Source organism: Aythya ferina, assembly GCF_964211825.1.
Source record: "Aythya ferina genome assembly, chromosome: 1".
NCBI classification, from domain to species: Eukaryota; Metazoa; Chordata; class Aves; order Anseriformes; family Anatidae; genus Aythya; species Aythya ferina.
The window spans coordinates 143998096-144022697 of record NC_140296.1 but is presented as its reverse complement, the minus strand read 5'-3'; the positions used below and the strand labels follow the sequence as shown (position 1 = coordinate 144022697).

Below are 24602 nucleotides of genomic sequence, written 5' to 3'. Positions count from 1 at the left end.
TCAGACAGCTATTAGTTTATTAGTAATATACTCACACTCCAAAGAGTATGGCAAGTTCCCTTCCATGGAGGGACAAGGGAAGCCGACTGTCGGGACAGGATTCCAACTGGTACTCAGCTCAGGGACATCCCTGCCTTAACTTATATACTCTTTCATTTTTGACAGTAGATAATATATTATCATGCCTATGTGGTTACACATCAAACAATGCAAAGTTGCAATCAGAAGCTTGAGTCACAGTGACCTAATGATTATCAGCAGGGGCAGGATGTTCACTTCGTGAACTGGGACTAGGTCAGGAACACACAGCCATGTCATGTCCTTGACTCCTTGCCAAACTTCCAAGTCCCCCCCTTCCTATGAATAATGCTGATATCTATGGTATATTAAAATGGCAGAATGCCCTTTGCTGTCCACACATTTCAACTGTTATGCATGTCTCCATTTTTCACTCTGGCATTTCACTGATTTGATTTGACAGAGAACCCATCCTATTTATAGTCACAGATGGACCTTTTCCTTTATCCTGAAAATCGTGTTCTTCAGTCAACAACTTCATACATAAAGCTGCGTCCCCCACCTCCACAGATACATATTCAGACAGACACCATTATTTATAAAATTCCACCTGATTTTCTGTTGTATTTCTGACCATTCTGATCCATCCCTGATAACTAGACTAAAATATCTCCTTCTTAAGAAGTTTCTAGTAAACTTAGGGGCATAATGAAGAGCATATCTATTCTAAAAAGAAAGTCTGGAAAGAGCTAAATTCCAGATGCCAATGAGCTGGAGCTTCTTAAAACTGCCAAGATCAGGAATAATTGGTCATTTATGTCCTTCCAAATTACTATGCACTCTCTTCTGTAATAACTCTGTAACAGTTATGTTTTCATGTACCACTTTTGTGAAATCAGGATGACTGAGGGTTATTCATCAATTGCAACCTCTTCTCCATCTTCACATCTTGGAGGATAGTTATAGGCACTTCATCTTGAAGCAAAGGCCTCCAGTTGAGTCAGTGACCTGTGGAATCGTACATGTGGGATACATTTCCAGTTGTCATGTAACATATTATGGCATATGTTTATGTATTCCTCTGTCTTCCTTTCTCTTTCATGTTTTCTTCATCTTCATGTTTCTGTTGGGCACTGATATTTGCTGTTACTGATTGCGTCACATGCCTTAGGCTGCCAAATACTTTAAGAGGCATATCCACCATTCAGCTTCCTAATTCTGTTCCTCTGATGAGTTTTTACGTGTCTAACCCACAAATGGTTCATACAATGTCCCATCTATTTATCAATCTCTTAACATGGATCCCTATTTGAAATAAGTTTTCCATCTCCTGACTTTCACCATCTTCTGGCTCAAGGACATATGCAAAACTATGTTCCCTGAACACAATAATCTGACCTTCAAACCAACCAGCCTTGATCACTTGCAGATCTGCATGCTGGGATTACGGGCTTGGCAGCATTCCCAGAACTTCGTCCTCAAGCATGTTGCGGCACATGTAATGTACCATCTTCTACTCAATGTTGAACTTCTATTACTGAACCAAATTTTTCTTGGCCTGAAATTATGCATTCATGCTTCAAAACTTTCTACATTCTTCCACATAGGCTATTCTTTTGCAGTGGTTGGATATTCGTGTTTTGCTAAGGGTGTAGCATCATAACCTGAAGAGAATCAAAACGATTTAAACCCATACCAGTAATATGCCATAATAGATACTAGGAACAAGTGTTGCATGCACATATTATTTTAACATTGATATATAAGGTGAATTGTCAGGGATAGTAGAACAAGAAAGTGTGTAGGATCTAGTCATTAACCCTAGAAGAGAACTGTATTGGAAAATGCCAGGACTGCTAAGACTAGACATCCAGATAACACTATCAAGATACTATGTCTTAAATTATGTTAAACTACATCATAGAAAACATAATGTATGCTATTAAGAAATTAAGTTTTACACAGTCTCAGGGGTGGGATTTTCCAGAACTGACTTTGTCCAGGCTTGTCTTGTCCAGTCTGGGTCCTTGCCTGGGGTTGTTAAACTGCAACATCTGTCGTCTAATGATCAGATCACCTATAATAAATACCTAACTTGTATTAACATTAGTTAGTTTTGTGCAAGTGTGTCCTATAGTCACTTTAATGGATTTCTTTAATAGCTGTTAGTGAAAATAGGTCATTATTTGTTGCAGAGGGAACTGTCTGTTGAGATGGGGAAGATGCTAAAACTTATCTGAATTAATATTTAGCTACATATATGGTAAAATAAGCTGTTTACCAAGGAATATGGATAAGAACATTATGAAAAGCAGATGTAAATGGAAGATATCTCTCACACTGACAAGGCCGACGGATAAGGGAAGGATAAACAAATTACTGGCAGGAAACAAGGCAAAAAACTCCTACCTTAAGAACTGTCCAACAGAAGGTCAAAGTCCAGGAAGGTAAAAAGTTTAACCTCCTCTTCCTCGTTGCCTTCATCGTGAAAGACCCCAGCCAGCAACCACCAGGCTACATTGCGTAGGCACAACCAGGAGGAGCTAAGGGTGAGGAGTATGGAAATGAGTACTAGGAAGAGATCTGCCTTTTAGTGGAAAAGAACGAATATGTATTAGAGCTCATGTAATATGTAACAGTATTCATGTATAAAACTGTGAGAAACTACCAGGAAGGCACGCATTTTTGAGGTAAGCTATTCCCAGTGCACTCGGTGCACCGCAATAAGATATATCTACTTTGCAACCCTATGGTTGTGAGTCACTTCCACACATCATGTATGACCTTGGAATGGAGAGGAATGCACAGGATGATAGCTGAGGCCTTGAAAGCACAGGCACCAGATACCAGAGGCCCCAGGGTTATAAGCAAATCCCCTGTGGTCAATTACTGGTCATTGAAGGAATGTAACCTTGGGAGCCGGGTAAATCCGGTTTTAAGGATAACAAGGGGAACAAAGAGCAAGTATCCAGGTATTATGGAAGAAACCCCCACCATCAACACCAAATTGCTCCCATTGCAGACTAAGGGGCAGCAGTGACTCATCACTGTCAATCTTAAGAGCCAGAGGGGTAGCAGAAGGGTGAAACCAACAAAAGGGAACAGGCATAGATACTGGGAAGTTTCTGTACAACTGTTTTAACTGCTAATTATTTTAGCTTTTTCTGTATTATTCATACAAATTTGACAATTTGTGTGACCATTGTCACTGGTCTACTAATGATGCTTTGCTGCTAAGACTTTAGTTATACAAAAAGTATATAGTTTATGCTTGCAAAGTGTTTATTATTATTATTATTATTATTATTATTATTATTTCACAAAAATGTTACATATTGAAGCACAGTACTGAAGAAAAATAAAAGCTGTGAGCCAAACACTGCATAAGGGACATGTAATTTGACCATGCACAGAATCTACTGAGGGTACCTGTAAGTGACTGGAACTGGTGATTTCAGAACTGGAACCACCTTCAGGTTGTGTGCATGTACAAGCTCAACATGGCCACTATGGTTAAGAATAACAAAAAAATGTTTTTATAAAAATATTAATGGCAAGAGGAGGGCCAAGGAGAATCTCCATCCTTTACTGGACACAGGGGGGAACATGACTACTGAGGATAAAGAAAAGGCTGAGTTTCTTAATGCCTTCTTTACATCTGTCTTTACTAGCCAGACTACTTATCATCAGTGTACTCAGCCTCCCAACCTGTAAGTCTGAGATGGGGAACAGAATAAACCCCCCACAGTTCAGGTGGAAACAGTCAGAGACCTGCTGCTCCACCTGGACTGTCACAAGTCCATGGGGCCAGATGGGATCCACCCAAGGGTGCTGAGGGAGTTGGCGGCTGTGATTGCTGGGCCACTTTCCATCATATATCAGCATTCATGGTCATCCAGAGCGGTCCTTGAAAAGCTTGAAAAGTTGCCAATTTTAATCATCTTACAGCCACTCCTTTCCATGGATCCCATTTCCACTCTGTTTTCTTCTTTCTACTGTGCTAGCTATATCTATAATATTTAAAAGTATGCAGGCACAAATTGCTGATGCAGTTATTCCAACACCATTCATAGCAATCCCTTACATGAGCTAGCATTTCAATCAAAGATTTTAGTGCTTTTTGTTGTTGTTGTTGTTTTGTGTGTGTGTGTGTTGTTGCTATTTGATGTTCATGATGTTAAAATTTTATTTCCAATTGTCTTTTATCAGTCTGCATTAACTGGACTTTACTTCAAATTATTTTGAATTTCCTCTGCTCAATCAATTCTAACACCCTCTTGGTTCCTGTTCAAGTTTCTTGCTTTGTATCTCCTGTGGTTCTAGCTATACTAAAGACTTACTTTATAACATTGTCACCAACACCAGTCTGTGCCTTAGCATAACCTGGTGATAGCTTTCCTCACCAGTCTCCCATGTGCCCCACAAACTTCTAAAGCTTTTTCTACTGACAGTTGCAGTTGTAGAAAATCTTTTGCTGACTTATAGGATTTCTACATATATCATTTGTAATGGGCAGCCTGGAAGAAAATTCTAAGAGGAGCAAGTGATCCATATATCTAACCCAGGTTTTTGCCTCTGTGTCATCAATATCATGTGACTGTTGCTTAACCCTAACAGATGTGCAAGTAATCAATGTGTATTTAATCATTTTGTAATTAATCAAGGTGTGTTTAAGCCCTTATGTAGTGTATTGTTCTGTCCACTTGAAATATTGTGCAACTTTGATCACAAACTGCAGATTATTGATCCCAGGAACTGTAAGTTTATTAATGTGGTAAAGGATATTAAGGTGCCTTACCAAAGGACTCTTCAAAGCTAAGTCTACATACCAGATCTGATTGCTATTGGAGCTGATGAATCTATGTTGTGAGCAAACTTCTGTAAGAATGCAGCTAAGCACAGAGCTGACTGGATCTACACAGGCCCATCCAATGCTGTATCATCTCAGGGTCCCCAGCAGCAGAAAGGAATAAGATTTTATAACTTATTATCACATTTTCTTGGATATTAATAAAATAACTATTTTTATCGAGTGTGTGTGCACTTCTTGTATTGGAATCCAAAAAGAACTGACACCTCTTGCTGCAAAACAGTTGTTACCCCTATTAAAAGAAACTACTGTGGATGTGAAAACGTTGACATGAAACCAGCACGAGTTGATCCAAAATTAGTGGCACTTCCTCGCCAGAGAACACTAATCAAGAAAGAGTTAGTGTATATGTGGTAATGTACCAATGTAAAAGGAGGTAATTCTTTAAGAAGAAAAAGAAAGAGAATAATTGTTTATCAATAAACTACATCTCCTTCCAAAGAGACCAGTGCCTAGCCAAAAATTCATTTGGTTTCAGTGAAACTGATGTCAGGTATCAGCCCCCTTATAGCTTATGTTTTGCTATACTGAGACACAATAACATCACTCATTTATCAAGAATTCATTGCACCTTATCTCTTGTATTGCCATAGTGTTGATTTTCTAAGGTCAACTTTACCAAACTTGCAGACTTGTCACCTGCTTCTGATACACTTGCAATTAATTTACCTTCTGTGCAATAGTGATTAAGTGTACATGGAGGTCTATAACCCCCTCTTGTATTCCCTGGTTTAGTACATGAAAAGTGTAATTCTTTTGTTGTACTTCCCATCTGGCTATTCTATATCTGAGAGTAAACACATTGTTGTTTTTTTTTCCTGTGAGAGGGCCCTTTTGGATGGCATAAAGCAGATGCTAGTTTGCTTCTTTTTACATATTTTACATAAAGATGTCAATCAAAACTTTTCTCATTGTCAGTTAAAGCTGCATTTTCTGATCTCACTTTATCAGTCCAATGACTAGGCCCCTGCTCTTGAATTGTCTTCCTGAGAATGGATGGATACTCCTCCACAAAACTTACATTCTCTTTTCTTTATTTCTAAATGTATTTATTATCAGCAAACACCTACCCAGCAGCTGGTCCGCTCAGAGCTACGGTCTACCCTTTGATGTACTGTAATATTGATAACAATCAAGATAACAGCCACCATCTGTCTCTATGTCACCGACACATTCTTTTAACTCTACTTTTAGTTACAATCATAGAATCATACCATATCCCAAGTTTGAAGTTCCCGTGTGTATCCCCACATGGAACATCAAGTCCAGCTCCTGGCACCACACAAGTCTACCCAAAAATTCAGACCATATGACTAAGAGCACATATGCATCTTAAACTCCTGTTATAAATTCCGAGTCAATTTAGCTTTGTAAGATTTATTTATGGGGTCAATAAAAGGGTGCGTGGGGAGTCTGGGCTCCTCCAACACACACACACACACGTTACATCAGGCGGCTGCTTTTTATGCTCCTAGGCTAATACATATTCATTACTACCTCTAGAAAAGGCAGGGTTATTATAATTAGTTCCCAGAATCTGAACCCTCCCACTGGCGCACGCATATCAGTCTCTGGTAGTCTGTCTGGGGGTCTCTCGTGCTGAAGGCTTGTAGTCTTCTTCCCAGGCTTTGTCCTTGTCCTTCTCCTTTGTCCATCTTAGCCAGATATCAGAGACTTGTGCAGCGTCCCAGGCAAGCTTTGTCTTTTAGTCGTCCTTCAGCTTCCCCTTTCTCCTTAATCTCTTGGCCAGGTATCAGAGACTTGCGTAGTGTCCCATGCAATAGTCACAACAGTTTGCAGTTATTCTGAACCCCCCCAGATATCAGAGACCCAAGGTTTACCCTTCAAGCCCTCTATTGATACGAATTGCTGGAACATTCCTTACAATCCCTCATCTTTTTAATATTTTTTATTTGTGTCTCTTCTTCAACTTTTGCCAGTAACAACTGGACAACTGGATTTCATCAGTTGGTTCTTGGGGCGTCCATTTCTTAAGCATCATTATTGACACATCACCTTTCTTCTCTACCGAAGTCATCACAAATTAGGTACTATTTATTATTTGGCGTATCAATAATGTAAAGCAAGGAATCATACAAGGTATAAACAATAACATCATTACACCATATAAAAATAAAAATAAAAATAACATCCTTTTAACCCATGGTCCACTGGGCAGCCATGAAAACAAATCCCAATCCATACCCTTCCAAGTTTGTACTGGGACGTGGGCTAATTTCCTAATTTCCCTTGTTACCTGTTTAACCACTTTTCCATTATCATCAATTTGTAAACAACAGTTAGAGTCATTCAATTTTCCACACACTCCCCCTTCTTCTGCTAGTAAGTAGTCTAAAACCATTCTATGTTGAAGGATAACATTCCTCATCTGTGTGGATTGATCAGCCAAAAGATCCAAAGCTGTCACTGTTTGATTGGTTACAATTTCGAGGACAGCTTTCAACCTAATTATAAAATTCAAATTATAAATAGGTTCTTGGGCCCCCGATACTACCTCATTCAGGTTTCAGGTAGCTAGTCCATAATGCTGTATGATTTTTTCAGGAGGCCATTCATTCTCTTCCCATTTTTGGGCACTACCCCCGGGTAAGGAAGCATCAGTAGATTGTTTTACTCTATTCAGATCATCATATAATCTTATTCCTAAATGATTTCCTTGTATTCGTGACAATAAAAAGAACAAGGGTCTTATGTACCCCACATAGCATATTCACAACCAGTTTTCAGGTAGCCTCTTGTAGGCATGTTTGCCACACACCCAATAATGTCCCTTTAGGGCCCACATCTCATTTGGAAAAGGACCATCCCATCCTTCTTATCCTTCTGATCAGACAGATAAGAAAGGATTTCTTATCCTTTGTGCCATCCAGTCTTGAGGGTGTGGGCAACACCTTCAATCAAGGAGTTGGGCCCGCTTTCAGGATTGATTTGAGCTTGTGTTACCGTTCAACCTTTTGAGGTGATCCAGCTCCTGGAAAACTAATCACAATTTTATATGGGTTTAAAAAAAGGTTCTTATGTTATTTTCTCAGGACAACCTAACCTTAGTGCGGGAGAAGTCCAGTTGAGGCCTTCTCACTTGGCGGTCAATACCCTCAGTTGCCTCCCTCAGTAGACCATACACACCGCAGTGGAGGGTCCTGCCCTGGTCTTGCCTTCTTCCTTTCCTCCCTTCAGGCTTGTCTTCTTTATCTGGTGCCCTTAAATCATGCAGAGCCTCATTGCCAGAATATTAGTTCTTCTTTAGCTTTAGTTTCAGTTCCTCAGGAGTGGACTCAAGCCTCCAAGCTTCGGTAGTAATTCATCCCTTTACTCTGGATGCGTGGGTCCAACCCCTTTCTGCTGTTCTCACAGCTGTTTCAGTAGTAAGTAAAACAAGGTACAGTCCCTCCCATCATGGGTTCAATGACTCTTCCCTCCAGGTTTTTAATTTAGACCTTGTCTCCTGGTTGTATCTTATAAATAGCAAACCCCAGTGGGGCGTTTTGTGCTAAAATTCCTTTTTCCCTCGATTGTTGTAGTTGTTTCCCTGTCATGATCACATATTTCTGGCTTTCATAATTCTCTATCAAAGAATAATCCAATGGCATTCCTTGGGAATACAGCATTCCTTATAGCATCTCATGAGGTGAGATACCTGTTTCACTATGGGGCATAGTCCTAATATTCAATAATGCCAATGGTAAACATTTTATCCAAGACAGTTGGGTTTCAATCATTAATTTAGCCAATTCTTGTTTAATCATTTAATTCATTCTCTCAACTCATCCTGAACTTTGTGGATGCCATGGAGTATGGTATTCCCATTTAATGCCTAGGGATATGGTTAAGGTCAGAGGTTCTTAGGTCAGAGGTTGGACTCAATGATCTTGAGGTCTCTTCCAACCTAGACAATTCTGTGATTCTGTGATTCTGTAAGTCCCATAACACCTTAGATGTGAAATGTGTCCCCTGGTGAGAGTACCAGTGGACCTGTTAATGTAGAAGTCCCAGGTCCCTGTCATTCCTGCCTGCAGCCTAAGACAATTTCTTTCTGATATCAGGGGACAATTGCCCTAGAAAGAGGCTAGCCAATTGCCTGTTTGTATTCTGAAGCCAGGTCCAAATTCTTTTTGTTTTCTTGTTTTGTTTTGTTTTCCATTGCATTTCAAAGTTGGTCCAAAAATTACATAGTGGTTTCTTTTGGACCTTGTTGGAACAGATTCTCAATTCCCAGTTTAACCAGATTTTGGTATTTACTGTTCATTATTTCCAGGGTGATTAGGGTCTCAGTGGGAGGTCAGTCAGAGGAATACAATGGTCAGCAGTTCCCTGAGCGGTCCCATTGGCAATCTGAGCTCACTCATAAACTCAGGTTGTTAGCTGCTTTTCTGTTTCCATGACACCTCTCTCGGACCCATCATGGTTCCTCTGCCCCAGAGGGCTCACACCTGTGATTTTGAGATCTCAGCCTCCAATTGAGGTGGAACTATTAACATTCCTACATCTTCTTTCCCTGCTCATTCAACTTCAAACAGCTCTATCAGATACTACATGCCACACCTTTAACACCTTCAACAACCCTTTTAACTCTTCTTTTATCTTTCTCCAGCCTGTACTTTTCTTATGCCAATACCAAAGGCTCAGTCAGGGGCCAACTTAATTCCATCCCTTTTCCCTCTAAGATGCTGAAACAACATATCAGTGTATAACATTTCATCCTATTTTCCTTCTCTCCTCAAAAACAACATTAATTGCAAGACAGTGTTGTAGTTGATTGATCCATGGCCACATGGCCATTTAGTTTATATAGCGGCCACCACTGATTGCAATACTTAATTAAATTAAATATACGAGTGGCGGGCGATTACATTAGTCCCAACCAGGCTGCAGCATACTTGCTCTCTTCCAGATCCATGGGTATTCTACTATTAACATAAATGTTCAAAGCCTGACAGACCCAGTCCTCCATGGACCCAAATACTGGCCAAAATACATGGGATCTTAAGAGTTCTTTTGATCATTTAACCATACAAAATTGAATCATTCTTACCTTATCCTTATGTTTAGTGCTTCTAAAACTATCCCAATATCTTAACATTAGCTCTAAGGGATTATCTGGTGGAGTATCTGGCAAGTTTTCCCCCTTTTTAAACCAGAGGCCCCTCCTCAAATCTCCCAAGTCTAAGGATCTGCTTTGTCCCCAACCCATTCCTGGAACTTCTTTTTATACAAAAAAAGTTCCAAAACTCCTGGCTGTGCCTGTATCTAAAGGTGTCTTGTGAGTGTTATCCCACCCACGAATACCTAGAATGATCACTTTGCTCCTTCACCAGCTGAGTCCCTCACGAGATATCAGAACTGCTTTTAGAATGCTCCGCACTCGCGTTGGAACTGAGTCCCATCTCAGCCACACCCTTACACACAGTCACGCAACTGAATCCACCCAACCAAAAGGCATGCTCACGAAACAATAAATCTTCATTTGGATCTTTGCGCACAGAATTACAGGTTTAAACCAGAGAAGGGGAGACCCCTTGTTCTTTACTTGCCTCTTATACTGCTGGGCTCCGTAATGCTTCCAGCAAAGGGCCACAATGAAACAAGGGTGTGGGTGCCTCCGTTAGCCATTCACAGCCTCCAGACCCAAGACAATCACATCAGGGTCACCAAATTGTCACTCCTACTATTCAGTGGAATTCTTAAACTCTACCATTCCATTGAAAAGCATAGGATGTATGTGACCAAATGTAAGAAAGAGTGTTTTTGTTTTTGTTTTGTTTTCTTTTGTTTTGTTGCAAAGAGTTGTTATATTGTTTAGGAGGAAGGAATGTGATGTTGAGATACGCTTGCAGTAATAACAAAGCTTACCAGACAACGTTGTAAAATACAGACAACAACCAGACTCCTTAGTGCAATTAGGTGAAAATCACAGTGTCAAGTCAAGTCAGATAAGGGAAGAAATATTACCACCTCACAGAGATGAAAAAAAAAATGTCAGGAGAAACTTGAAAAGTAACAGGATGGCAACTGAAAGCCATGTATTATTTGTGAAGCCTTGAATAGGTTGTGAACCTGCACTACCCAGTCAATGGGAAAAAAAGGGAGGGTCCCGGTCATTGAGAGATAAAGTACATAAACTGTACTATGCAACTAGTAGGCGCGCTCCTGCTTGTGGGACTCCTGCCATCGCAATCACGAATAAAAATGCTACTTCACTGAGATCCTCACCTGAGCCTATGTTATTGGCTACAGAATGTTTCTCACAGTTTCACATCCTTTCTGTACTTTGGTGCCCAGAACTGCACACAGCACTTGAGGTGAGGCTGCACCAGTGCAGAGCAGAGCAGGACAATCCTTTCCCTCGACCAACTAGCAGTGCTGTGCTGGATGCACCCCAGGATACAGTTGGCCTTCCTGGCTGCCAGGGCACACTGCTGGCTCATATTCATCTTGCTATCAACCTCAACCCCCAGATCCTTCTCTGTGGGGTTTCTCTCCATTGTCTTGTTGCCCAGTCTGTACATATAGCCAGGGTTGCCCCGTCCCAGGTGCAGGACCTGCCACTTGCTCTTGTTAAGCTTCATGCGGTTGGTGATCGCCCAGCTCTCCAATCTGTCCAGATCTCTCTGCAAGGGCTTTCCATCCTCAACAGAATCAACAACTCCTGCCAGTTTTGTATCATCAGCAGATTTACTCAAAACACCTTCTAGTCCTACATCCAAACCGTTTATGAAAACATTGAAAATAACTGGCCCTAAAATGGAGCCCTGGGGGACCCCACTGGTGACTGGCTGCCAGCCTGATGTAGCTCCATTTACCTCAACCCTCTGAGCCCTACCCATCAGCCAATTGTTTAACCATCGTGTGATGTTTTTATCTAGCTGTATGTTGGGCAAAATGTCCAGTAGGATCCTATGGGAAAATGTATCGAGAGCTTTACTGAAATACAAAAAATTACATCAGCTGGTTTCCCTTGATTAGCTAGATGGGTGATTTTATCATAAAAGAAATTTAAATTTGTTAAACAGGACAGCTCTTATGAACCCATGTTGGCTGGGACCAATGCATTGTCCCCCAGGCTGTAATTGTTATTCTTTAATTAAAAAACCCTGCATCAATAGATCCAACCATTGTATAGAAAGCTTTTAGTTTTTTGTTTTATTTTGTTTCATTTTGTTTTGTTTTAAATTTATCTAAATTAGCAGCCACTGTATGTGGTTCATACCATATTATTTCTAATGAATGGATCAAACCCATTTTCTTTTACAGTGAAGAGACAAAATCCCATACTGGGTTGTCTACAAACAAATATGGCAGCTGGCGAAACAAAGCTCACTACAAAACATATTAAACTTTGCGAATAAGCTGACTTTTCTTACTCACATTTTCACCCAGAGAAGAAGCTGGACACATGTGCTCAAGTAGTTTGGCCAGGGCAGTTTCTTCATGACATGTAGGACAAGATGTGCCAGGTAGTGAATCCTCTCTGCATGTCCCTCTTCACTACTGAGAACTGACTTTGGATAGGCTTTTTATAGCCTTCTGGAATTACGTTACTGTGATCTTTTGTCTTGGCATCTTGTTTTACCCCACAAGAGTCTTAGGCAACTTTGCTGAGTCAATACTGTCCTTTTGTTTTCCTTATCTAGTTATCCTCTGGCTCCAGGCCAGTTCATTTGTCCTGCCTCACCTTATCTTATGGCTTCATTTTCTTGTTATCTGGTTATTGAATGAAACCATACACAGGCTGCACTGGGATCCAAGTGAACTGCTGACTGTGGGTAACAATACGTGCTTTTATTTTAGTCCTTGTTCTACAGTTTCTTCTCACATGTCCATGCACATTTACACTCCCACTTCATTCAGGAAAACTTGAATAATTATATTGCAAATATCTGCGTAAGTCCCAGACACAAGTTTGGAGTTCATTTGCAAGTAAGAATTTCAAGTTGCTTTTTTATTCCTGTATATTATCAAGCACTAACACAACATAAATAAGGCAAATTGCTAGTTTTATTTGTCTACTTCATTGTCAAGTTCTAGCTGGACCCACTGTAGGAAAACCCTTCCCATCTCTGGCTTCTGATGTGTCTTGTCTGTTATGCTTTCTAATTATTCTGAACCTTTGTAGTAAGAATGCTTTCATTTTATAGGTGAATATACTGAAATAAAGCTTGCTAAGTTTTTTTGCATATTTAGGTATTCATGGACCTAACAACCTAGGGTCATTTAGCATCACAAGGGCTTACCGAATGCCCTAAAAGTAGGTCTACAGTTTTCTTGGCTTACCTCTCTGAAGAATGTGTGCCATGCAGAAAAATGCAGAAAACTTAACAGCTTACAGAACTTTTTTGGGGACAAAACACAAATGAAAACAAGCCAGTGATTCTCAGTCACAACAGTCACAGTCACCATTTGTTTAGCTCCTCTCTTGGCTGTCCATAATGTTATAAATCACTCAGTCCCAAAATAGGATTATAATCAAAGTTTACAATTTATTAAAATAATAGAGGTAAGCAAACAGTGCTGGGTGCGTCGGGAGTCTCCGCTCCACCTAGACGCGCACCAGTTACATCAAGCAGCTGATTTTTATGCTCCTAGGCTGATACATGTTCATTACTACTTCTAAAAGAAATGGGTTATTATAATTAGCTTCTGGGATCCAAACCCTCCTACTGGAGCATGCGCATCAGTCTCCGGTGGTCCCCCTGGGGGTCTCTGGGGGTCTTTCATGCTGAAGGCTCGTAGTCTTCCTCTCAGGTTTTTTTTCTTGTCCTTCCCCTTTGTACTCCTTGGCAGCATGTCAAAAGCTTACACAGCGTTCCCTGCAAGTTTTGTCTTCTAGCCGTCTTTCAGCTTCTTTCTTCTCCTTAATCTCCTGGCCACCTGACCAGATATCAGAGGCTTGCATAGTGTCCCATTCAGAAGTCATAACAGTTACTAGTTGTTAGCAGTTGTTCTGAAACCCCCAGACATCAGAGACTTCAAAGAAAGAACATACAAATACAAATAGCTCTCTATTGACACTTCACGAGTTGTTAAAACATTCCTCACAGGCCATTCACAGGGACACTGCGGTCACATCTATAGCAGTGCTAAATCAACCACAAAGGAGGCAAAAAGGCTGTAACTGTTAGGAATAAGAGTTCAGAATAACAAAAGCAAATAGTCTCCTGGATTTGAGGAATATTTCTGAAGATTTGATAAATTGACTATAATGAGGGGGAGACTGGGACACTGGGAGGAAAGGGAACAAACCACATCTGTGGAAGAATTAAATTGCCAGTGCAGGACCCAGAGACAGAACAGCTCTCTATTGACACAAATTGTTAAAACATTCCTTTGCAAGGTACAAGAACTATGTACATTGACCATTCTGTTTTTCTTAAACATGTGGTTATACAATGTAATGTAAGACAGAAGGTCACATTCATCATACCATGCGGCCCTAGCACTGTTCCATACTGACACGAATCAGATGAACATATCTCACAATAATTTTCACACAGAGTCCCAGTCTGATAGAAATACTTCATCCCAAGCTAGGCTGGTAATGCATTGCCTGTGCAGGGCTAAATTCAGAGGTGACTTATGGATCTGCCCCTTTGCTGTTCAGAAACATTCTTTGCCATATTTGATTTTTACCTAAATGCTAAACAGGGTGCTGTCTTGCACATGTCATTTTGCAGCCTACTTTGTCTGCAAGTTGGTCTGCTGAAAGAAATCTGAGACTTTCTGGGTACCTCAGCTTGGTCATTGATCTGAATAGGCTAATCTTGGCTAAAACAGTTGTAAAGGCTCAGACTTTGAGACCTGTGATGACTGAAATGTTGTAATTACAATTTTCCTTAGGGTTCCTGCAAATGTTTTGATTTGGTTTATCTGTATTCCCATCAATTTGGGAATAACCTAGTACCTTGAAAATATATTTTATAACCTGTAATTTACAAGTCAATTGAATTAATTCTTCTGTGAAGTGTGACTGGATTGTATAACAGTTGAAGTGCCTCTTCTGAAAATTATGTGTTTTGTCAGCTACAGAATTGCATTAACCCCTATGCTAGCCTTTTCTAGAAGAAAGTTTCAATCAAGTTGCTTAATGGTATCTACAAAGACAAGGAAATAGTTATTTCCTTTTGCTGGAGTTTGCAGGGACCCTGCATAACTGATACAAATGTCATGGCAATGACATTAGTTCTTCAGGTATTGAGGAAGAATCATAGTTTTGGCTCATTAAGGCCTGATTATTCAAGGCCAACTGATTAATCAAGCCTTGGCACTGCAGTACTTCTAATTTTTTGTCTCAGCACAGTTATTTAGTGCTTGTTTGGAGGATTTGGAGGATTTGGGGGAGTATTGGATTAAAACCTGCCTGCAAGACAGAATGCTTTATGGCCAGTACAATTAGCTTCCTTCTTTTGCATGGGGAGTGCTGTTGCCTCTGAGGAACTCCTTCACTTCTGTGGGTTTTTAAAACAACCTATTATATGCAGATACATTATGCCGTGTACCATGTCTGTGATGATTTCTTTCATATTGTTTGACTAGTTTTAAAGTGTTTATCAAAGGCGAGCTTAACCACAAAACATCTACATTAGCCACATGATGTGAATGTATTATAACTGTTATAAACAATTTAGACATAGTTCTGGGTAAGTGGAGATGTGTGGGGAGAATATGGCACGGTGTTCTATGTCTCTTACTATGCAAAAGAGGTTTACAGAATAGGTACCTTGCTCCAGGATCACATGAATATTTGTTAGTCGTGGTCTGAAAGGGACTTTCTGGACTCAAAAGTGACTCTCCCCCTTCCAAACATAAAGTTAAATAAAATTATTCTGACACAGGAATTAACAGTACAGGAAGCAAGGTCACACAGTGAAGCTAGGTTTTGCTTGTATCTCATGGGAACATGTTTTCTTGAATAATTATCACTGAAAATATTTGGGGAGGCATTGCCAATAAGTCAGTATGGGAGTAGCAGGACATTTTTCTCATGCTGCAAAAAGCATTTAGTTGGATTAGGTGCAAAGTTAAAAACAGCCTAACAATTTAAACATAGATTAACTATCCCACTATTCCAACCAAGTTGAACTAAGTTTCTCAACCTATTCATCCACATAAATACTTTATACCCTGTTAACCAACATCCTGCATTCACAGAATACTTGTCACACATGTTAAAATATATACATATTACAGCACTCATAATACTTTACAATCTCATTTAACTAGTAAGCAAAAATATCATCAGGCATACAGTTGTATTCTTTACAAGGAATGAAGAACTTATTCTGAAGATTCATTATGTGTTCTTGTAGGAAAATAAGCACACATAGAAGACAGATTTATTAACTTAATTTATCAGGGCTGAACTTTCTAAACATGAAAAACTGTACTATGTTTCTAGAGTAAAATTTTTGTATTTGTCCAGGTTCATGCCTTTAAGTAGCAACAGCAAGTTCAGCCATCTGTGTCTGGTTTTGAAATAAAGACAGAACCATCAGTTTCTGTCAGCTGTTTGACTATCTGGCTTTTAAACTCTGCTGTATTGCTTTGTAATGGGTTAATATCTTTAAAGAGCACTAATGGAAAATTATTATATGGCTTTGGAACACCCTGCACAATGTCTGTCATCTGCTGTTGTTCTAAGGACAGAGTGATCCTCCTTGGAGATAAGTATTCTCCGTGTTTAATTGCATATCTTTTTAATCAAATATTGCTTACATCTAGGCTTCTTTTGATCAAAGGCAGAGTGTTCCTTTTGGAAGAAATCAAGGAATGTTGGCAGGAGAAGGTATCCTTAAGTTGTCCTTAGGTGACATGTGACCATATGTGGCTAAAAGCAGTTAGGGTACAATCTCCTCAGTGTGTGAGTTGGCTTATTGCACACTGGATAAAAAGATCCAGTTTTTCAGATAGCAGCTTGGTTGGCCTTCCAGAGTTACTCTGGCCCAGGTTATCTGTTTTGAGTCGATCAGACGTTTGCCTTGTCTTAAATGCTCTGGAGTGAATATAGATTCTATATATCTCTTCTCTTAGAAACGGAAGAGATTGAAACCCTGCTATCCTCCATGGTAAATACAAGAGGCTTCATCAGTAGACAGTGAAACAGGTTCTGTCTCTAGAGGAAGGAGATGGTAGTAGTTTCTTTTTCTGGTTCTACCATAAAAAGCCATGAACTTTGGTGGTTCTCAACAGCTTTTTCATCATTCCTCAAATGTTCCCTTCAGCTTGGATTACCCAGATTACCTGCTTAAGTACCTCCATCCCATGAGAAAACAGGTAAGCAAGCACATCTCTGGACAGCGGTGTTAACATACTCAAATGCCATTTCATAAACTTAAGTAACAGTGTCTCTGGCTATGCTTGTGCCTGGGTTTCCCCATGCCATGTTGTTAATCTTTTTCTTTAGGATGATACCGCCTACATCACATCACGAGTTAATTCCATCTGGGAATTTGGATTTGTCTGCCATTTGTAAACTGCATTAAAAAGAAGCCTGTCAACCTGGTTTACAGAAGAAGTTGAGAAGTGTTATTCACAAAAACAATCAAACAAAAGCAACCACCATCACCCACAACACAGGAGACAGGGAGTGTCTTCTCAATGTTTTCTCTTCTGACATAAGCACTTCTTTTTTTTTTATCATCCCAGGTAAACTAGTTTATTAGCACTTCCTTCAAGGCCTACGTTTCACAAATTGCTGGCAAATCCTGCTGGTTTTCTTCTGGGAATCTCTGGGAATTTGCTGTTTGCAGCCATCAACCACAACTTCCCCTGGATTTCCCAGAAATTGTGCGGGATGCTGAAGTGACAAGAACCATGAGCCCATAGTGAATTTGGCAAAGAATGATCCCCACCCCACCTTCAGCTGGCCAGTGTCTCTTCACCTCCCCATAGCTGCCAGGCCAGCTGAGTGTTTCTGGCAAAGCCCTGTGCCACATCAGGGCCAGGAAGATCACCAGAAGAGAAGGATGAACAGAAATGCATCAGAAGCAAGGAAGGAATGGAAGCACAGCCTGCTGCTGTGTGCCAGGCCAGAGAGAAGTGCCAAATCTCCCCTCTGCAAATCCAATCCAGAATCAAGCTGCTGAGGGGCACATGCTGGAGCAGGGCACACGGTGCTGACAGAATTGAGGAGGTGGTGCTCAAGGTGCTCCATGTGAGCTTGCAGAGGGTTACTGAGTTATCTGCACATGCAGATGACCAAAACAGAAGAGTCCTGGCCATTCATGGCCCTCAGGTGAGATGCTGAGACACTGGGGGAGTGCTGCAGAGAGCTTGTCAGGACAAGGCACAAGCTGGGAATGGCCTTATTCTGAATCCCACTGTTGCACTGGGAAGGGGCAGCATCTTCCTTGAGGACAAGGGAGGTCCAGCCCTGCATAAACTTTATAAACCCCATTAAAGCCTTTTTCTGTAGTTGGGCCTCAAAACACTGGGAATAAAAAAGAGGTTCTTGCAATACTGATGAGATTGTGTTTTTTCCTAGGAGTTCCTTTGGGCACTGAGCCTGCCTTGTCACTCTAACAGTGCCCATGAATGCTGTCCACGGAAACTTGTTACAGCATTTAACAAAAAAAGCAGGGACAGAATGCGAAAACTGGTTCACAGGAGAAAGCTGCAAGGTCATGTGCAAGGAAATGAGCATTTTTCCTATTTTCAATTTAATGAATATTTTCATCTCAGTGTTGTTATCTTAATTGCAGATAAGCTACACTGTCCTTTTGTCAAATACTGTTAGCTTAAAATGTCATGTGCATACATCTAAGTCTGCTACAGCATTTTTTGCTGGGATCCCCCCAATTAAAAAGTATTGGAGACAGTGCTGCAGTGAACAATGTATCTGCCCACACAGATATGTCCAAAATCCTTTCAAGTGTGCAGAAACTAGGAAAACAGCCAGCGGTTTGGATAGAAACAGCATATGGAGAGAATGTGTAGCTTTTCACTTTTCCTGAGCTGGTGGAATAATCTTGAAAAACACAGTCTTCGACTTTTTCAGGTTAAGGAAAAGAAGAGTGTAAAGACTTCATTCTGTCAAAGTAGATGGGTAGCAATGCTCCTTTTTACTGTTCTCACAAAGTGGCCGTACAAATAGTTAGATTATCCTAGAATGGGAGGCTTAACAAAAAGGAACAGAATGTTAAACACTTGAATAGGAACAAAAAAGCTTAAGTTTCTCTGTGATGGCATGCTGAATAAAGTGATTAGATGTGGCCATTTGAGAAAAATTACTTCATATTCTGTACTTTGCTGTCAAAAGGTGATTTCAAGTAGTACCACTGAAATAATAAAAATTCCCTGACAAAATAGATCAGGTTAAGACCTATCAACCTCAGATCTTTTTTTGTTTGAATGTCAGATTGCATTTTAAAGTAAACCATTATCAGAAAATTCACCACTATTCAGGACTTTTTCTTCAGGCACCTAACAGTCATAGCAAGGTCAAACTCTCTATATTCCTCCCTATTAACCTCAATCAGTATGTTATGTTTTATGACTGATTGATACTTTGTTTTTTCTTTCTCACCCCTAAGGCTAGTTTTGCCCAACTCCCCAGTTTGCATTCCTTTTAGCTATCAGCAACTGGCCACTGGTAACCAGCTTTAGCACCATCCTGTGTGTCCACTTTCAAGGCCTCTGTTATCCCATGCACATACTCCCCTGCACTACATCTTTGGGCAGAAGTCATAAATAGTTCATTCCACTCAGCATAAATGCTCATTAAAACCATCTGTTTAAAAGCTGTAGTTAGAGTGCACAATCATATATGTACAAAGCTAAGCAAAAAAAAAAAAAAAAAAAAAAAAAAAAATGCAATGGAAAAGTGTCAGAAAAAAATGCAGTTACTTCTGAAAAGCTAAGAGTGCTCTGGTGCTCTGGGAAAGCCACAACCAGTGCAGGGTAAAGTTTTACAAGTCCTGAGAAGTCCTGAAGTCCTGAGACCTGTACTGTTAACTTAAAGTGTGTGACCTGTAATTTGTGAAGGCATCACCATATTTATTGGACTAGAGATATGCATTCACACATCACAAACTGCAATGACCTCTGCTGATACCAAATCAGAATGACAGAAACAGAAACTGATCAAGTTACCTCAATGAAGGAATATTTAATTAAAAGTTCCACCAAGCACTACTTCCATCTTGTGTCACATCTTCGCACTATTCCAGTGACCAGTGTTGCCAGCTCCAATGGCTTTTCTTGACCTCTGCATCCTAAACAATCCAGAACATCAAAAGTACTACAGCTTAAAAAGCAACACTAGCTGCCAAAATTAGTTCACCATATATATGCAATTGAGACATCTCTACAGAAACAACTGAAGAAACTGGAAGCTAGTAGCAGCAACTGCATTGAATGAAGAATATTGCTAAGGACCCTCAAATACTGGAAATGAAATCAAGCATGAGAAAAGACAACAGTAATTCTTTTTTTCTCCTCTTTCTAACAATGGTGGGTATCTTGCACCAGAAGCAAGAATGTAACACTGCTGTCAGGGATCTCAGCACCAGGAAACACCAGTGCTTATCTTCAGAAGGGACAACGGGAGATTTTTCTATTGGCAAGCACTTGGCTAGGTTCAAGGCACTAACATCTGTCTCTAGAATGCCTCTTGCCTTTACTAGCAAGAACATGTCTCTAGCAAGAATACCCTAAACCAGGTGCTTTGCTTGATTTTCTGTTGGAATTGCCCAAAGATGTTGAGCATTATCTTCCAGTACATTCTGAAGAGTCTGGCACTTTGTACCAGACATATATACTGATTTATGTACTGGCGTCATAGCCTTAAGCAGACAGAGCATGACCCTTCTAAAACAGCTGCCTGTATTCTTCCTGAGAGGATCACAATGTACGAATGCATCCACACAGGTCCTGCAAGGCCTGTTTCCTGGTGGTGCTGTACTGTCTGCATTCAATGTGCTGGGCAGTATGCTAGTGACGCTGATACTCTTTACAGAACATTAAAAAATGCTAATTAAATCTTCTGTTCTGAAAAATCACGTGAACCGAGAGCCTTGCCAGACTTTAAAATCTCTGCACTTAAAGCAACCAACTTGTACCAACAGATCTCTAACAGCTCTTTTCAACTGCATTCAAAATATGCTTGTCTTCTTTTGGAGACCTTTACAAGTAGGTTGAAGAGATCTAAAACAGATTAAGTGGCATCGATTCAGGTTTTGGCTACATTAGCAAGCCAATGCAACAAGAACAGAAAAATATGGTGGTCTCAAGGCTCTTCAGCTCCTCATTCCTTTCAGTTTAGATGTTTTGCTTCATGCTGTACCTGATTTACTATAGTGCTGAACATCCTCATTGGACAAGGTTCAAAACATTTGAAAAGGAAACCCCAAAAGAATCAAGCATAAATGTGTATTGATTACATTGCCACACATAGATGTCAATAATATTTTAAAATGTATTTTAAACACGTGCACATGTATATAGAGAGGTTTTTCCATTGCTGTGTAATATACCTAGCAACCCTGAGAAATATGGGAACTTTAAACTAAATGTATACAAGACAAAGAATGTAATGCAGCTGTCTTGAACCATGCTTGAAAAAAACAGATACCACACTCCAAAAGACTCTTATTCTACATATGAAGTAAACCAACTTATCTTGATTAATAAGTATGCATGAAGGCTATTATCTACTTCATGGGTGGTATACAGATAAAGAGAATACCAAGTTAAAGAAAACACCAAGCTCCCCATGAAAAAAATCATTCATTCTCATTGCAGAGGTGGAATTGCCTCCACACTATCAGCATGAAACTCTGAAAAACACCACTTGGTTTTCTGTCTTCAGAACTGGGCATGCAGATACTGAACAGCATTGCTGCATATGTAAGTGCTGTTTTATTGTTGTTGGAAGGAAAATGCATTAGTGTTTTAGATTATGTTCATATTTGGGGTGACCATCCCCTTTTGATTTCAGTTTTCAACCTGCATCTATTTTCTTGGGATAGTGACTGAAATTTAAATGTATATATATATATATATATATATGTATTGGAGGGTGTGACATGTATCCCTTCATCACACCACCACCTTTGAGAAACATTGACAATAGCTTTTATTTGTCTTAATGTTCTGTATTTACATGCACAAAATCCACACAGACAAGCTGCACACATCCATGTTTATGATTACCCTTTAATAACAGATAATAAATCTTGAGCCTATACAACATCTCACCTGTCTACTCATCACTCTTCATCCAAGGAGTTGGCTAGTAATGTTACAGTGTCCAGAGCCGGTACCACCACTGGATTTCCATCTTTTGGAGATGAGTGGACCACTGTACCATGTTTACAGGTCCAGGCTTATATCTGACTTGGATTCCTTTGTTCTCCGTTTTACCCACACATTTTGAGTGGGACCCCGCTCCATCTCCACATAACTCTGATTTTGAGAAGACTGGAGCCAGCAAGTATGCTTTCAGGCCAACATTTTGGGTTGTCACCTCAATTTTTAGTTGTTCACCACTGCTATCAGTTTTTGTATTGTCTTCTAGACACTCCACTAAGATGTTACCAACCATTAGTCACATGTAGGGAACTGTCAAATCCAATTAAAAGCTGCAGCAGCTTTTAGTAGCCTTCCTATATCTTTGTCCTCACACCAACAATCCTTAAATAGGCCAGCAGCAGCTCCCATCCTTAAGCAACTTGAACTAGCACTATTCCTATAGTAACACCTGTGCCTTTTCCCCATGTTTTCCTGCCTGATTCACTACCTGAAGGATGTGAGGGAGTGTGGGAGAGAGAGGGAGGGAGGAATGGAGGGGGTGAGAGCAAGATGGAGAGCATGCACACATCAGTCTCTTCCATCCAAAGCAGTTTTACAGCATCTTGGAGTCTGCATGTCACCTCAGGAGATTATTTCATTTCCATTCAAACTCCCCACATCAAGATTGTTTTTTCTTTCTCTAAACTGCATTTTTCTGGCTAGGTCTTAACACACTCCAGCAAATATTTTCCTCCTCTTCCTTGCAATTCCCATTTGCTCTGCAGTTGCATAAGCCATCAGCTGGCCATACTTCCTTATCTTCCTTATCTTCCTTATCTTCCTTATCTTCACTCAAGCTGGCAGTGCTCCAAATCCATAAGTATCCTCTCCCTCAGTGTCACCTTTCATTTCTTTTTCTTGCTGTGGACAGGCTGCAATGTCTCCAGGACTTGTTCTAGCTCTCTGAACAACTGCTGACAGCTTTCCCACAAGGAGTGCTTCAGTGCAACATTTCATTCCTCTCCTTTAGGGCTTCAGAGGTTGTCTATGCATATCTCAGCCTGGCAGTGGAACAAGAATCCACTAGTACATCCCAGTCCTGAGGGTGACAGCATTCACACAACACTCCTTTCTGACCAGTCACATGGCAGCTTACAGCCCTTCATCCTGTCTTCTCACTTGAGCAAAGTTATAACCACATTCAGGTTCTCCACCAAGTTGCTGGCAGGGAAGAACAAGATCATGCAACAGTGCTATTGCAGTAGGAATTGACCATGATTTTTTGAATAGCTTAGGTAGACTATAACATGCAAATGCAATAACTCAAGAACAGGACCAGATACAGTAATAGCTTGGCATTATTATGATATGGTTATCTCATATCTTGCAGCAAAAATGAGATAATTATGGGATACCCACGAGATAACTATGACAACAAATAACTAACAATTTGTATCTATGATAAAGGCAGCAGATGGCTATAACAAAAATAAGAGAGAGACTTGAAGACAAGTTGAATACAATTATATATAGTTCACATCAGTTTCCTCATAAGGAAGTCTCACAGCTGAGGCTTACCAGTTTCTGCTAGTAAAGATGTGTCACTAAAGCCAGCTATATAGAAGAACCTTTGTGCTGAATACTGTTAAGGGGACAAGGTATGTTAATGGCCTTTGGTCTCACCATGGTTATTCATAGCCCATCTAACAGTTTTTGTCATTCTCTTTAAGAGATGATACAGGACTGTTTCACGATACATTGTAATTTTAATTGATAAAGTAATTGAACAAGAGCATTTTAGAGTAGACGATGCTTTCATGGAGATCACTTTATATGCAAGATCTCACTCACACTGAAGAACTTACTCCATAGCCCCAGAGCAGTCAGAAAAAGGTTGTGTATAACATTCAGTTAAAAAGCAGCTAAAAACGTTAACCAAGTAGTCTTTTATGACACATATTAAATCTGTTGCTGCCATTAAAAGGCTACATTTGAGCACCATTCTTGGATCCTGTCTTAGGGCAGTAAAATAAACTATCAAATGTGTGTCTGAGATCTTGGCAGAAGGCTATTTAGGAGAGGAATTAAAAGCACATTTTATAGCAGCAGAAGTATGGACAGATAGGACATTAGCCTGATCTACATTAGTCTAGTAAAAACATATTAGCTGGCAATGCTCTTACATCCACCCTGTCCACTTCTTTGTAGTAACTGGAAAGCTATCTGACATCCATGTGAAACAGAAGACTCAAACATTGAAGTCTTAATGAATTAAGAGAAATCTTGACTACTCACTGGTAAATGTTGGTGCAGCTACCCAGCAAACAGAAGGGCTGTGAAAAGCACTGATGTATCGTTTTAGCATAAGACAGGAACACTGAAATGGAAAAAAAGTTGCTGGTATGCGAGGAACTCAGGAGCTATTGCTTAACAATAGTAGAGGAAATCTGGTAAAGCCTTAGGCCACAGT

At 40.1% G+C, this 24602-nt stretch overlaps 1 long non-coding RNA gene across 2 annotated transcripts; it reads right to left on the bottom strand.

The window, feature by feature from the left end:
- Positions 1-24550, bottom strand: LOC311430087. 2 transcript variants are annotated; one of them, XR_014688547.1, is made up of 3 exons: positions 24428-24469; positions 2428-2605; positions 1-1141 (listed from the first exon to the last, which is right to left on the bottom strand). It is a non-coding gene; the product is annotated as an uncharacterized lncRNA (long non-coding RNA). The 2 variants fall into 2 exon arrangements; XR_014688546.1 differs by lacking the exons at positions 1-1141; positions 2428-2605 and adding an exon at positions 22052-23353 and having other exon boundaries at positions 24428-24550.
- Positions 24551-24602: the final 52 nt, after the last annotated feature.